General features: G+C 35.6%; 1 long non-coding RNA gene across 1 annotated transcript in view; it reads right to left on the reverse strand.

Annotated features, from left to right (window-relative positions):
* Positions 1-2,249: 2,249 nt before the first annotated feature.
* The window catches only part of LOC110203770 (uncharacterized), a 28,983-nt gene continuing 14,336 nt past the window's right edge, over positions 2,250-16,896 (reverse strand). The window contains exons 4-5 of the long non-coding RNA XR_002323077.2: positions 13,909-13,998; positions 2,250-10,659 (exon numbers count right to left, since the gene is read on the reverse strand). This is a non-coding gene — a long non-coding RNA (uncharacterized LOC110203770). The remainder of the gene's footprint in view (positions 10,660-13,908; positions 13,999-16,896) is intronic.

The following is a 16,896-nucleotide window of genomic DNA, read 5'->3' on the forward strand; positions in this document are numbered from 1 at the left end:
TTTTCTTTTTAAACTCTGAAAAAAATAAAAACCAGAATTAAAAAAAAAAAACAGATTCAATAAATCATTACCCGATTGATAAATGGCCAAAGGATATGAATAGGCAGTTTTCAGATGAAGAAATTAAATCTATCTATAGTCACATGAAAAAATGCTCTAAATCACTATTGATTTGAGAAACGCAAATTAAAACAACTCTGAGGAATGATCTCACACCTATCAGATTGGCTAATATGACAGAAAAGGAAAATTATAAATGTTGGAAAAGATGCAGTTTTGATGTTCAGGAAAATTATCATTATCCAAAGGTTAAAGAATCAACAAAGAAAGGAAAAAAGATAATTAAGGAAAAAAGATGGAAAAGATTGTTAAATAAAATGGTGATCAATTAGAAAGGGTTTTGCTTATTTAAACATTAACATAGTGGAAACAAAGAATTAATAATTAATAATGGACTTTTGTCTATTTTTTTCATTTTCAACCTACATATTAAGAGCTTTTTGCAGTCTATGCACATGTTTGAAACAAACTTTTCAAAAACTAAGAAATAAGCAAGCACTCTAGGAATATTTTTAAAAGTTTTATTGATACGTTTTGCTTTTTACATAACAGTTACAGATTATTCTCACTTCATGAGAGATCTCTTGTAACAGAAGAGTTAAGTAAAACTAGTAATATAATGACCTCATCAGAAAGCACATTCACCATTTCATATGTGTAGTATGCCTCTCACATCTCTATTTTACAAAAGTGATGAGAAATTTCTTTTTCTTCTCTTGTTGCTAAAACTAAGATTTCTAGTACTATACTGAATAACAGCAATAATGTACATATTTGTTTCATGCTTGGTCTTATTGGAAATGCTTCTAGCATTACAAATAATGCTTGCTGATGGTTTTAGAGTGATGGTACCTATCATTTTAAGTTGTGGTATATGATGTAATGGAATACTATTGTGCTATAAGAAATGATGAGCAGGCATACTTCAGAAAAATCTGGAAAGACTTATATGAACTGATGCTGAGTGAAGTGAGCAGAACCAGGACAACATTGTGCACAGTAACAGCCATATTTTGAAATAACTAACTTTGACAGACATCTCTCCTTAGCAATGCAAGGATCTAAGACAACTCCAAAAGACTCATGATGGAAAATGCTGTCCACATTCAGAAAAAAAAAGTCTGAATGCAAATTGAAGTGCATTACTTGCTCTCTCTCTTTTTGTTTCTTCTTTCTCTTGGTTTCTCCCATTAGTTCTGATTCTTCTTCATAACATGACTAATGTGAAAATAGGTTTAATATAAATATATGTGTTGAGCCTATATCAAATTACACACTGTCTTGGAGTGAGGGGAGGGAAGAGATGGGGAGAAAATCTGGAGCTTAGAATCCTAGAATCTGAAAGGGAGAAGGCTTTTTTTTTTTCATTGCAGGGATCTTATCCTGAAAACTCTGGCTAGGCTTAGTGTATAGACAGAATGAAACCTATATGTAGGTGTTGTGAGGAGGGAAGGGAGGATGGTAGGTATACACTAATGGCTTCCATCATTGCCTTGGGACCAAACTATGCTCTCTTTAAAGGTTTTTTCTAAGATCTTTTTTTTTTTGAGAAAGGAATCATGTTCTGATAGAGAGCTCCCCCAGCATCCCAGGAATATCAGTGAATGTTGGAAACTAAAAATAAATAAATTTATTTTTAAAAGAAAATTTAAATTTTCTGTAATCAAAATTGTTTCATCTCTGTGATTCTATGAAGCACAGAAGCAAATATGTTTCTCTTATTTGGTTACATGATATTTTATATTAACCTAAGTAGCATACCCACTTTTACTTTATAAAGTATATACAGTGTGAGCTCTTAGTCTGAATCTAATTTTGCCTATATTTTTGTCCAATTTTTTCCAGCAGTTTTTGTCAAATGTTGAGTCCTTAGCAGCTAGGTCTTTGAGTTACTAGAGTACTATGTATATTTCTCTCTCTCTATATATATATATTCCACTGATTTTATTTCTCTGTTTTTAAGCATTATCAAATTGTTTAAATAATGCTGCTTTAAAGTATATAGTAGTTTAACATGTGGCACTGAAAGTTCCTCTTCATTCACATTTTTTTTCATTACTTCTCTTGAGATTCTTAGTGTTTTTTATCTTTCATATGAATTTCATTATTTTTTTTAGTTCTTTAAAGAACTAGAACTTTCATAGTTTGATTAGTATGACATTGAATAAATAAACTGATTTAGGCAGTAGTGTCATTTTTATCATGATGACTCATTTATTACACTGGAAAATAATTTTTTTCTAATTATGTCTATCTTTAATTCTGTAAACTGTTGTTTGTTGTGGTATTTGTCTAATACATCTTGTACATATCTTGGTAGATAGACTATTATTTTATTTTCTTTTTTATTCATTCGTTTTAAACATATACAAAACTTGAATACATAATAAGAAAAGGAAAATAAACATATTATGAACTTAAATGCAAAATAAGCAAGGAAAAACAAAAGCATTGCCATATGCACAGAAGAATGTGAGAGGACTTAAAATCCAACCTGTTCACAGTGTATAATCTTTCATTTCAGCTATTCATCTGATCCAATCCAACTGAGGAATTCTGTTATAAGAGCAAGATTTTGTACCTCTTGAATTAAGTTGTTGATCCTTTTTCTAAGTCTTCTATAGTTCTCATTTTATTTTTAACCTTAAAAAAGCCTTACAACATTTCTTAAAAAAATTCTAATTCTTCTTGTGAGCAAGCTTATTCTTTTCCTAAGGTTTTGAATTTAGCTACTTTTGAGTTATTCTCCTTTTCTAGGTTTGTGCCTTGGTCATGCATGACATCATAAAGTCTTTTATTATTTTCTTTTTATTGCAGAAGCCTCAGAATAGGTCTCCTCTACTCTGGAAATCAAATCAGATTGAGGGCCTTTCTTTTCCCCAGTGGTATTTCATTAGGCCTTTTCCTTAAACGTAAACACCAAAGTTCAATATTGTGATCAGCCTTAGGTTAAACCTTTTCATTTGGATGAGGAGAGAGGGAAAAAGCAAAGGCCTTTTCTTGACTCCATAGTTAAATCTAAGGATGCCCTCCTCTGGTGGGAGAGACTAAGTTGCTAAGTTGCCTTAGCACCAGAAGCCTGAGTCTTACTTGAGTTCTTCAGATGATTTCCTGTTTCCTTTTCTTCACACTGAGGTGCTTCCTTTTTTTTTTCTTAATATGTAAAATGCTATGAAGCCTGTCATTTTCACCTCCATCCCTCAAGGTATTTCCTCTTGTTGAGGGGGCTGAAGCCTCTGGTCTTTCAATTGCACGTACTCCTTCACTTTCCCCCAACAGAGGATTCCTTACTATTGAAGTTCGCAGTCTTTCACCTTTATCCCTTTAAGTATCTAATCATATTAACTGCTTGTTTAAGTGGTGAGTTGTATTACTATGAATAGCCTTTTAGTTTTTTCTTCTCTAATTTTCCCTGTTCTATCACATACTATGCAGATGAGAGATTTTCTAAAGACCAATGATAATTCCATAAAAATGGGCAAAGAGAATCCTCTGACTTCAGGAGGCACTAACAGACCTGTTACAATTAGAATGAAGGTGATAACTTGTAGCTACACAGAAAACGAAAGGGAGAAAACCAGAATGATTCACAGAGGACATTTTTCTGTATAAAATACTTTCAAGGTCTTTTTTATTTAGTTCATATACTAGTTAGCTCATTACAAATAAAACAAATGAATCTTGAGACCACTAGAGGGCAAACTCTACCTATTTCTATAATAATGAAACTTATTTAAAACAAATTTTATGCAAGTTTAACCTGTCAATGACTCACTTTTAAAATCTGTGCTTAAATACCTATAGAGATTACAAATACATTTCAGAATTTTATGCAGGGCAAATGCAACAAGGTCCACCTCATGCAGCATGCTCAGAGTTCTCTTTCCTAGTTCTATGCAGGAGCTTCAGGGACTACTTCTAATGAGTATTTACATTGACAAAAATGTATAAAAGATTGAAGGTGTGAGAGATGATCTCTCAGAAGTGAAGCCTCCTCAAAGGGTCATTAGTTCTGTTAATGGTTCTGGTATTGTTGCTTTTGAGTGGTACATGTGTACCAACACTAAGTGAAGACCCCTCAGAATGCAAGACCCCCTCCCCTAGCCTTCTCCCTCTCCTACTCTTGGATAGTGTTAGCAGAAATTCCTGAGACATGGGAGCATACTGTCTATCTCATCCTCTAGCTGGTTGTACGACCTTGGGTAAAAGACTGCTGAAACTGTGAGGCCCTGGAAAGGAGAACGTGCTAACATAATTTCTATACCTCTTTGTTCTCTCTGTTGCTGGGGTAGTTTTTGCACGAATAGATTGTGTACCTGAGGCTCAGTCTATGAGCCGATGGGAAGGGAGTTAGGGTGGGCTGCTACATTGGGGTCTATGTAGTCTTGCCTTGAACAAAGAGCACTTGAACTCTCGGGGCAGCTGAGGCAGCATGGGGGTGCACTTTCTCGAGAAAGTCAATGAAGAGATCTCTCCTTTTGCAAAGTTTTGTCAAGACTCTGTTTTTTTTAACTGAGTGAAACAATGTAAACAACGTGAGATCTCTCAGATGGACTGAGTGTAGCAATTTCTTAAGACTGTTACAAACTCAAGGTTGGGTACAGTAGCCTCAATAGGCCTAAGTTTCAGGTTCCTAGAAAACACATGATTTGTACCGTTACATCAGCATTAGGTAATGCCTAATTACTAAAAAGGATAAAATAGCTAGGATTGGCAGTATTATAATGAGATTCCTTGTTTCTGGGGTAAATTTTCGCGTTTTAGATTGTAAGGCTGAAATTCCTCTCCAATAGGAATTCAAAGCCAGTGGTGTCTGGATATCTCTGTGTTAGGGCTATATAACCTTTGTCCCGGGCCTTGCCTGGCTTCTCTAGGACTGCTGGATGAAGCAGATGCCCGCTTCTCGTGAGAACATAATAAATCTTTCACTTTATACCTAGAAAATCTCTGAGTGTTATTTTTGGGTAGCTGTAGCACACAGAAGTGACTTTTTGAATTTAAGAGGTCCTGAGTCTCATTGGTTTGGAGCTGAGCAGTAGCAGAGGATGAATCCTTAGCAGCTACTTCAAGATTCCAGAAGAGGATGGCTATTAATATGACTGGCCCATCAGTCACATAGTAGAAATATAAAATGCTTAATTAGCCCTCTTTCAAACTGTTTTATTTTCTGATGATGTTTAGGTATCAGCCTCCCAGGAAATTATAACAATAGTTACATATTACTAAATTCTATTTCAAGTTGCTCTGTTAGTATTTTCTTTAGTATTTATGTTAAGGATTTCTTTTGAGTGTCACATTAATATTGTACAATAACTACCTTCCCCTCCTCTGATAAGACTTTAATCATAATATAATCTTTAAGTATATTTATCATCCCAGTTTGAAAATGGGGGTTGGAGGGTCTCACTCCTTTCATTAGAGGCTAGGCTTCCCTAGGACTGAATCTAAGCAAAGTAGAATATCTAGATACAGAGCAAATGGGCCTCCTTAGTGAAGAAAGTGGGGTTGCAGTATGCTAGCCCTTGTGGGCTCTGAAATGGTTTATCAACATTAGACAAAGAATATTATTCTTGAAGTTCTGCTAGAAACTTGAAATACGGCAGTTTGAGATATTTGATTTATAATAACTATTATTTCATGGTTGATTTCAAAAGAAGAACTTTATGCTTTCCCACATGTTTATTTCTTACTCCTGTGAACAAAAATATCATTCAGTGCAACCATAACTTTTCATATTCTCTCCTGATCACTTCTTAGATCAGGATCTGAAGGTAATGAAAAAAATGATGTCCAAAACATTTTGCCTCTGAGGTGACTGCTCTGAAGGTGCAAATTTGAATGGAAAAGTGGCAGGATGTCTGATTTTTAAAAATTCATTAACTATTTACTCTAGTCGAGATTCATCAGAAGATAAGTCTAAAGATGTCCATTGCTGCCCAGCTCACACATACCTGCCCCAGCAAAAGCCTTAAGTTTGCACCAGATCAAATAATCATCAAGAAATTCAATGAGAAACTACAGTATATACCCCAAATCTGCAACAAAAAAGGTAGCAAACAGCATAGAAGCAAGAGGAATCATAAGAAAAACAGAGGATATGGAATACTATTGTGCCATACGGAATAATGATGTTGGAAACCAGATTGCAAAATGTTGAGGAGTAAGTGAGAAAGGAGAAAATGGAGGCAGCAAGGGGATGCAGTTTTTTCTAGGAGTTTGAGAGCTTGGATATGACAACAATTATATTCGTTTAAGGAAACGATGGGAATTTACAAGCATGTTTCAACTGGGGTTAAAGCTTTAAATACTATCCTCGGTTGGGTTCATATTATCTCCCCAAAGCACCATAGTAAACCATTTAATGAAGAGTGGTACCAGGTCTGCCTCTTATCCACTGACTCACCTAAGAAAATATCAATTATGATTTAATGAAGTACTAGCAATTCAAATACAATATGAACTTTCTTTTCCAAAGAGAAATGTCCAAAAGCGGTAGGGACTCTCAAGAATTCTGCCACTACAATATAACAACTGTATCTGAGAAGAATAGCCCTGATTAGAGTCCACATAGGTGCAGGTCGGTGACACAGTAGATAGAGTACTGGGCCTGAAGTCAAGAAGATTCATCTTCCTGAGTTCAAATCTGACCTCAGACACTTATTAGCTGTGTGACTCTGAGCAGGCCACTTAATTCTGTTTGCCTCAGTTCCTCATCTGTAAAATTAGTTGGAGAAGGAAATGTCTTTGCCAAGAAAATTCCAAATGGGGTCACAAAGAGTTGGACACAATTGAAATAACTGAACGAGAGTCCATATGCATCTCACCAAGATCATGGTTCTTCAGCTAAGACATAGATAATGTCCCTATATTACACACTCAAGTCCTATTTTAAGACCCTGTAAATACAGTTTCAGTTTTCCAAAACAGCACTTTGCTTTTTCAGATGGTCAATGAACAAAATCTCCCACATCCTTATCCCCCATACCCAATAGGTTGCCAAGTCTTGTCAAAAAATTGACTTCTATAAAACTTCTATAACATCTCTCACATCAATCCCTATCTCCCTACTCACACATACTATATACTATTAAAAAGCCTAACACTATTATACATGATATTATAGAATATATAATATTATCATATTACATTGTTGTTGTTCAGTTGTGTCTGACTCTTCATGGACTATACTTTGGAGTTTTCTTGGCAAAGATACTGGAGTGGTTTGTCATTTCATTCTCCAGTAAAATAAGGCAAACAGATATTAAGTGACTTGCCCAGAGTTACACAGCTACTGAGTCTGAGGCTGATTTGAACTCAGGATCTTCCTGACTCCAGGCCCATAACTCTATCTACTGGGCCATTTAGCTGTCCCATCATATTATATAAACCATTAATGTCAGCCTTAAGGTCAAACTCACATTACAACAATAGCCTCCTAATTGATTTCTCTGCTTTCAAGTTATATCCTCTTCATTCTACCCACAGTTGCCAAAATTATATATCTTAAACAGAGATCTAACCATGCATGACACTGCCCATTCAAAAATTTCCAGTGATTCCCCTATTGCTTCCAAGATAAAATACAAATCCTCAGCCTGTATTTTAAGACCTTCAACCTGCTTTTCTAGTCTTATTTCATATTATAGTGGAGTCATATATTATATTCACTTTACAATGGAGATATGTATTACATGAAGATTAGGCTCAAAGTGCATAAGCCTAAAACTGCATTGTGTAATTGCACAAAAAGTTCAGTCAGTGTCTTTAAATAACTGCAGACAGGTAGTACAATGGATAGAATGCTGGTCTTGGAATCAGGAAGATCCAAGTTCAAATCCAGCCTCAGACATTTACTAGCTGTGTGATATTGCACAAGTCACCTAACCTCTATTTGCTTTAGTTCCTCATCTATAAAATGGGGATAATAATATCACCTACTTCCCAGGTGTGTTATGAAGATCAAATGAGATAATAATTGTAAAGCTCTTATAGTGCTTGGCACATAGTTAAGTATTGTATAAAAGGAAGCAGCTAGGTAGCTCAGTGGATAGAGTGCTGGACCTAGAGTCAGGAAGATCTGAATTCAAATCCAGCCTCAGACTCAGTAGCTGTGTGACTCTGGGCAAGTCACTTAACCTCAGTTTGCCTTAATCCACTGGAGAAGGAAATGGTAAACCATTCCAGTAAATCTTTGCCAAGAAAACCCCACAGACAGTATTGGTGTTCTATGGTCCAAGGGGTAATGAATAGTGGGATACAACTGAACGACAACAATAGATGGAAAGGGGGTAAAGTTTCTTAGAAACATGTATTCTTAATTTTTTTTTGTTATGTGCCCCATTAACAATCTGGTAAATATGGAATATGGAATAATATTTTTAAGTGTATAAAGTAAAAAACACACAGGATTACAAAGGAAACCAATTATATCTAAAGAGTTATCAAAATATTTTTCCAATTCAAATTCAGACCTCCTTCTCCCAAGTTAAGAATCCATGCTTTAAAGGAAGAGATTCTATATCTGTGAGCAACTGACTATGGAAATATGAATGTAAATTTTATTTTTCACTACACCCCAATCTATTATCAGTAGAGAGGAAGAATTAAGACTACTATTCAAATAAAGATAGGGATAGGGATAGAGACAGGGATAGGGATAGGGATAGGGATAGGGACTAAAACTGGAAGGAAACAACTACTAATCCAGGTTGGTACCATTCTTGAAAATATGATCAGAGAGTTGCCTATAGCAGTGGTATAAAACTCAAATAGAAACCAATCCTTGTGAAAACCACAAATTAACATTATCTTTATGGTACTGTATTTGATTTATTTTATTAAATATTTTCTAATTACATTTTTATTTGGTTCTTTGCTTCATGTTTGCCACCTTTGGTAGAGCATGGTTAAGTGACTGAACCAGTCACATAACACTATGTGCCAAAAAAAAAATAACAACAACAAAGATTTAGCTGGTAAGCAAAACTGATTAAGGGGGAAATACACTTTAATTGAATAATAAAGCTAGAGACGAAAAAGGTCTTAAAAGCAATTGGGCCCACCCCCCTCATTTTATAGATGAAGATAATGAGGAACAGGATCATCTGGTTAATGTCAGAGAGGATATTTGAACCCAGATCTTCCTGACTTCAAGTCCAGTGCCCAGCACTTTGTGCTTTTTCTCACATAATTGTGACTATATCAGGTTATCATATCATCACATGCCTTCTTCTTCACCATGAGGAAAGAAAGAACAAAATAAGGTAAAAGTAGTGGCCTTGTTGCCAACTAGGATAGCTAAGAAGGTCAACTAAGGCTATACCTTTCAACAGCCTAAGCTGAATAAATAAACTCCCTGCAGATATGAAGAGATTATAATTATGCTCAACACAGCAAGATGCTCACACTATTGAGAGCTGAGGACTCACTGAGGGAAAAAATATATCTTCACATTTCCTCTTTCACACACAATATGCTCATAGTACTACTTAAATTGTTATTTTTTAATTTTTTTTAACCAAGCATACATAGTTCAAACCACTTAAACAAAATCTGTGCAGGAGGCAACTCCATTATACTCCCCTCTCCACTGTAGCCAAATGCACCAACTTTCTGTTTCCTGTACGTGACATCTTGCCTACTGCCTCATGCATTTTCTTAGGAGGTCTGCCTATTCTAAATTCCTCTCTTGACCCTCTATCTCTATGAGTAACTTCCTATCAAATATAGCCCAGCTTTCACCTTCTATATGAGGCCTTTCCTAGACCCTTTCTACATACTTTGTCTTTAACGTACTTTATGGAAATTGATTACTTATACATGTAGGTGTTGTATTATACTTCCCCCACCCTGCCAACTCTCTCCAACAAAATTTTTAAGACAAAGATTGTCTAAGTTTTACCTTTGTGCACAGAAATTTAGAGGAGATAATTCTTTTATCATCAGAGAAAGAGAAAATGTTCAGGGTCAAGATGTATTAGTTTCTAGGAACTATATATGCAAAAAGATAATATTGTTTATTTTTATATGTTCTGATTGGTACCTTCTGTATCTTACAACATCATACTTATCCCAACTATCTCTCCTTTCTCCCTCCCACAGAGTTACCTCATATAACAAATATTTTTAGAGGAAAAAAAAGTCAGCATAACTTATCAATACCTAGAAAAAGTCCAAAAACACATGCAATGTGTAACACGAGTAGGCATTCACGAAGATGTAGGTGTCAGTGTTCTTTCATATCTCTTCATTTGAGTCCTCTTTGATCTATATAGTTTTGTTACATTCACTTCAATTTTTTGACGTTTCCATTTAAATTTTTAGAGTTATTGTTTATATTATTTTCCTGTCTCTTCTTACTTCACTCTGCATCAGTTCATACAGAATTTTGTGTTTCTCTGTTCACACACATGATTTCTTATAGCACAGTAATATTCCAATTTATTCAGGTACCAAAATTTGTTTAGGTATAATTGATGGGCACGTACATGTTTCCAATTCTTTGCTAATACAAAAGGTACTGCTATAAATGTTTCGATGTGTATGGGGACTTCCTTCTTATTGATAGTTCCTTGGGGCACAGGCCTAGTAATGGAGTCCCTATATCAAAGAATATCAACATTTTAGTCATTTCATTCACATAATTCCAAATTGCTTTCCGAAATTGTGGTAGCATTTCATAGCTTAACCAACACTGTACCTTTCCACAATCCCTCCAACAATGACTACTACCATTTTTTCTCATTTTTTGCCAATTTTTCAAGGTGCAAGGTAAAATTTCAGTGTGTAATGGACTGTCATTTTTCTCATTATTTGTGATTTGAAGCATTCTTTCATGCGATTGTGAATACTTTGCAGTTCTTTTGAGAACTGTTCATATCCTTTTACCACTTATCTATTGGGGAATAGCTATTAGTTATATACACATACATACATACACACATGATTTTTTCCCATTCATTAATTTTGTCTGTGCAGAAACTTTTGGTTTCAGGTAATCTATCTATTTTGTCTCCAGTAAGTACCTCTATCTTGATCTATGGATTTAAGAGACAGATGATGTATTTCTCTTCTAATGTTATGAGATGATCTTGTAGTATTTTTGTGTACTGTAGATCTTTTGCTTTTCCAAATGAACTTTGCTATTATTTTATCAAGTTCTGTAAAGTATCCTCTTGGTAATTTGATTAGTATAGCATTAAAAGTATAAATTAGCTTTGGTAGCATTGTTATTTTTATTATATTGACATGACTAAATTAGTCCTCCAGTTATTTAAGTTGTTCTTTATTTCTTTAAGGGGTACTTTGTAATTGAATTGACAAGTCTTTTGTGTGCTTTTGTGTCAGTCCCTAGATATTTTGTGCAGTTTACAATTATCTGAAATGGGATTTCCTTTTCTATTATTTCTTCTTGTGTTTTGTTATCATTATATAGAAGTGCTATTGATTTTTCAGAGTTTATTTGTAATTTGCAACTTTGTTGAAGCTTTTGTCTCAATTAGTTTTATCTTCTCTTTACTTATTGTTATGCTTTTCATTTCTTCCCTTCTCTTATTGCAGTTATGAGCCTTTTCAGAAATATATCAAATAATAGTGTGGAGTGTAAGCATCTGTGTTTTACTCCTGCATCTACTGGGAAATGTCCCAGTGTATTACCAATGCATGTGATGCTTGCTTTGGATTTTAAAAAGATGCTTTTTATGATGTTAAAAAAAAAACCTAGGCAGCTAGGTGGTCCAGTGGATAGAGCTCCAGCCCTGGAGTCAGGAAGCCCTGAGTTTAGATCTGGCCTTCACAAATTTGACACTCACTAGCTGTGTGACTCTGGGCAAGTCACTTAACCCCAGTGCCTCACTAAAAAGCAAAACAAACAAACAGAACAGTATCTTTGGGGCAGACAGATGGCACAGTGGATAGAGCTCTCGCCTTGGAGTCAGGAGGACCTGAGTTCAAATATGGCCTCAGACACTTGACACTCACTAGCTGGGTGACCCTTGTCAAGTCACTTAACCCCACTGCCTAGCAAGAAAAAGAAAACCTCTCTATGCCTATACTTTGAAAGGTTTTTAGCATGAAAGAGGGTAGTACTTTGTTAAAGGCTTTACCTTCATCTTTTAAAAAGTGGTCCTGTAACCAGTGGTAGTCTTCTCCTCACCCCTCATCCACTCCTTTTGCTCCTGCATGTATCCAGTTATTCTTCCCACCCACATACATTCTCCCCTTAACAGAACTGTTCAGTAGTTTTTAAAATTTCATTTTTTTAAAAGTGCCACTTTTCTAAAAAGGATGCCTCTCACTCTCTTCATTATTCATCTTTGCATCTTTCTTGTCTGATGCATGACCCTTATAATTATCTAGTCTCTCTCTTTTTTCTGTATTCCTATTATAATCAAAGCTTTGAAAGTATCCATTCTAGGCTCTCCCCTCTAGGTACTTTTTGCCACAGTCTAATAGAGCTGGTGATGTGAATTTCCCTTTTCCATTGTGCCTTGAATGGGATGTCTCTATGAAGACTTCTCAGTGTAATTAAGGTTTGGGACAAGATAATCCTGAATTTGGAGATAAATTCAGAAGGCAGGATAGGGTTAAGTACAGATTTCTATAATTCCCCTTTTCCCCCAGTGCTACATCAGTAGTTCAAGTTTACCAAGTCTGAAACTCCTGAAACCCTCTTTGTATCATGTTGCTACAACTGTTGCTATATTTCGGTCACGGTGACCTTGCTACACAGCACAGCATTTAGTTTGACTGCACATTTTTAATTGCTTCTTTGATATTACTTTACAAGTATAGATATGCATATTGTTTCTTTGTTTTGTTTTTCTGTTTCTATGGCAGAGTTTTGCACTTAGATAGTGAGCCCAGTAGTGGCCAGTAGGTGGGAGGGGGACTTTTCCCATTAGGGTTATTTAATCTGGCTTCTGCTTCTGTACCTTGTCTCTCCTCATCAGAGCACACTGGTGGAGGGACACCCGAATCTCTAGATTTGAAAATAAACTTTCTGTTTCTAGTTTGAGACGCCTCTAAGAGTGTTTTGTAATTTCAGTCACATACCACACAGCCTCATTCTCAAAACATTTTCAATAATTGCAAGTGTCAGAGAGAACACTGTCCCACAGTGAAGGCCCCTTCCCCATTATACCCCTTATTATGCAGCCCACCATTGATATATACCCTTTCCCTGCTACCTTTCTTTCCCCATTTGCCTCAAAATAGCCCTGGGCCAAAGCTCTCTCATACCCTGAGGTCTCAACTGCCTATAGGAGTTCCAACTTGCTCCATCTTGAGGTAGGAGTAGACTTTTTAAACACTAAATCTCCCAGGCCACACCCAGCATGAGATCCCCTTCTGACTTTACAGGACATCTCTCTCCACCCATAGGAGCAATGAAAACCCCTCCTGCCACCACAAAGACCAATTTCCTTTTCTCTTTCTGAGACCACACAGGTCATCGCTTTCTTCTGTTTGCCTTCTATTTGATGCTTCTATTCTTTTCTTCATTATAACGTTAAGGTTTTTTGTCCTGTCATTTTCTTCTGGGAGACCTATAATCCTTAAATTGTCTCTCACATTATGTCCTTGAGACATAATAACAACATAGTGATGTTTTGTTTGCCTAGTGAAAATATTTTCTTTTAATACTGTTTTTTCTTTCTCTCCTTCTAAATCGTCTTTCACTTTTATACGTTTGCATTCCCAAATTATTGTTCTTTACTTTGACGAGGTTGTCATTACACATTACAGGCTTTTATTCTGCCCATTATTTTTGCTGTATAGACCTATGATAAAGATTAGATGCTGGAAGGTGTTTTACCAGAGATAAATTACCAATTTAATGAGAACCATTACCTTTTAGGTCCTTGGATTCTTCATAGCATATTTTCTGTGAATACTGGGTGATCACCAGTCATCTTGACCTTTGTCTTGCCACTGATGACTCTGGAGGAGAGAGTGAGACTGACAACTCTGCTCAATTCTGCCCCACTCATATTCAATTCATATACAAAGCAAGGCATCACCCTCCTGATGTCATTGGTCCTCTTCGAGAACAGGATGAACAACAACTGCCTCATCTTTTCCCCTCTCTTTGCTCACTGTCACCTATCTCAGGCTCTCATCATCTCTTTGCCTGGACTACTACAATAGTCCCCAATTGGTTTCCCTACCTCCAATCTCTTCTCACTCCAATTCATCCTTCTAACAGCTCCCAAAGTGATTCTCATAAAGTGCAAATACGATCAAACCCCTCTGCCTTACTCAGTAAATACCAGTTATTACCTCCAAGGTCAAATATCAACTCTTCTCTTTTTTTGGCATTTAAAGCTCTTAATAGCCTAACTCATTTTTACAGACTTATTCCTCATCATTTCCATCCATGCACAATGCAGTCCAGGCAAACTTCCCTTGCTTACTCTTCTTTGTAAAATGGCACTCTATTTCACTCTTTTTGCACTGACAGTCCCACATAACTGGAGTGTACTTCTTTCTCATCACTTCTGTTCTTATTTTAAAATAATTGTATCCATTTGAATATTTACCTGGCAAACTAAAGTTTTCCCAGTCACTTTATTAATATCAGCTCCCAAAAGGAGACATTCAGCCATAATGCTATTGTTTTCCTCACAGGCTCTTGCCAGTAGTACATTTTTAATATCATCATCACAAGTTATTTTGACAAAGAATTTGCAACAAAGATTCTGTAACTAAAAAGAAATGGCAGTTGGGGAACAGATGAATCCATGACTTTTAACACAAGAGTAAGAAGAAATGTTTATTTGATTATCTGTTTGTCCAGTGAAATACCTGGACATCTAATAGAAAATTAGTGAGTCATATGAATGATGGCTTAGCAGCAGGTTTACAAAGCAAAGTAATAATTCAAGTACTACCAAAGTTGTTTTAAACCCCTGAAAACATGACACACACAAAGATGAAATAAACAACAAATGACAAAAAGAGCAAAATAAAAAGAATTTGGTAAATGTACTTAAAATTTTGGGTATTACATTTAGTCATGCAACTACTAGTGCACAAAATCTGAATGTTCCAATTAATCCTATTTTAATTTCAGTCTAATAATATTTTATTTTATTTAAATTATAGAATAGGAAAAAGTAGAATGGTTAATTTCTGTGATCTTGGCAAATCATCTCTCTGGGTATTTTTTCCCTTATATCTCTAAAATGAGGAGATTGGACTACAGCAGTTCTCAAACACGGTCCAGAAACACCTCAACATCCTTGAGACACTTTCAAGGGATTCCACAAAGTCAAAACTATTTTATAATAGTTGTTGCGGGCATCTGTGTCCCTGACAGTATTTATTTTCTGGCGAGTATGAGAGAAATACAGAGATATGTGGGCCAAGTGGGTAACAGGTTCAGAACCAGTTCCCTTTATTGATCTGAGTGCTGGGGTTTTTATACCCCATTCGTGGGAACAGAACCCAGAGTGGAAAAAGCCAAGTATCAACAATAATTTTTCTCATGATGACAGTAACTGGGGGGGAGTCCCCACTGGAGTCGTCTCCTCACTTCCCGGTAATCTTTCAAGGTTTGTTGAAAATCCTTCATCTTCTCAAGTGAAAGACAGTACCAGGGAGAGGTTGGAGAGCCTACGTTCTGACCTAGGTGTCTCTTAGATAATGGATAGGAACAGGAACAACCTGGCTTGACCTAAATCCTCAAACCTATCAGTGCAAGCCCTCAACAAATAGTGAGATATTATTTGCCTTTTTCACTCTGATTATCTTATGATTGTAGAGTTTTGCAGAGACCACATAACCTGTGAATTAAAGATTCAGTTGCAAACACGGAGACTGAGTTAAATATCTCATCTGCAGAATTTTACAAATGGACGAAGGAGAGATAGAGACCAGGAAAGGCCTCTCACAGAAGGTAAGATATAAATCAAGTTTTGAAGTAAGCCAGGAGGCAGAAGTGTAGAGGAAGAATATTTTGGGGGAGGAGAACAGCCAGTGAAAGGGCATGATAGAGTCAAGACATGGAATGCTATATATGAGAAACAAGGCCAGTGCTTTTATCATAGAATATGCAGCTGGGAGTAAAGTGTAAGAAGTGAAAGAGACGAAGGACTCCAGTTGTAAAGAGCTTTAAAAACTATGCAGAAGATTTTACATTAGAGTTTTTTTGAGAGGTGGATTGTGTGTGTGACATTATCAGACCTGAACTTTAGGAAGATCATCTTGGAAGCTAAATTGCCATGGTCAGTTATGTTATCCTAGATTAGATGGCCTCAGAGTTTCCTTGTATTTTTGAGATTCTATAATTTTGTAATAAGCAAGCAAGCAAACAAACAAAAACAAGCAGCTATTTTATTACAGTTTGCTTCCATCTATATGTTTATTATAATGGTACTGAGGTATCAGCATAATAAAGTAACTACTAATCCTGGATCTCTGGCATGAAATGCAAGGCTTTTGCAACCCAAAATCAAAACAACAGCTTAGTAAAGAGAATAATTTGTTTTGAGAATAAAAAGGTAAACTTAACTATAGTTGTAAATGTATTCATTATTCTTTCCAAGCAATATAAATGATAGACTTTTTGATTAAACAAATTTACATTTACATCATATGCAAAATGGATAGTTTTCGTTATATTAAATTGAAAATTTTTTGCAAAAACAAAATCAATGCAGCCAAGATTAGAAGAGAAGAAGATGGGATTTTTTTTTTTGCTTTGAGTGTCTATGATAAAGATTTCATTTATCAAATATATAGTCAAATTTATAAAAAATATACATATAGAAAGAATATATACATATATAATAAATGAATGTGAGAATATAACATATAATATACCTAATATAAATATAT

This window comes from Phascolarctos cinereus, unplaced genomic scaffold (genome assembly GCF_003287225.1).
Source record: "Phascolarctos cinereus isolate Bilbo 61053 unplaced genomic scaffold, phaCin_HiC Scaffold_3;HRSCAF=262, whole genome shotgun sequence".
Classification (NCBI taxonomy): domain Eukaryota; kingdom Metazoa; phylum Chordata; class Mammalia; order Diprotodontia; family Phascolarctidae; genus Phascolarctos; species Phascolarctos cinereus.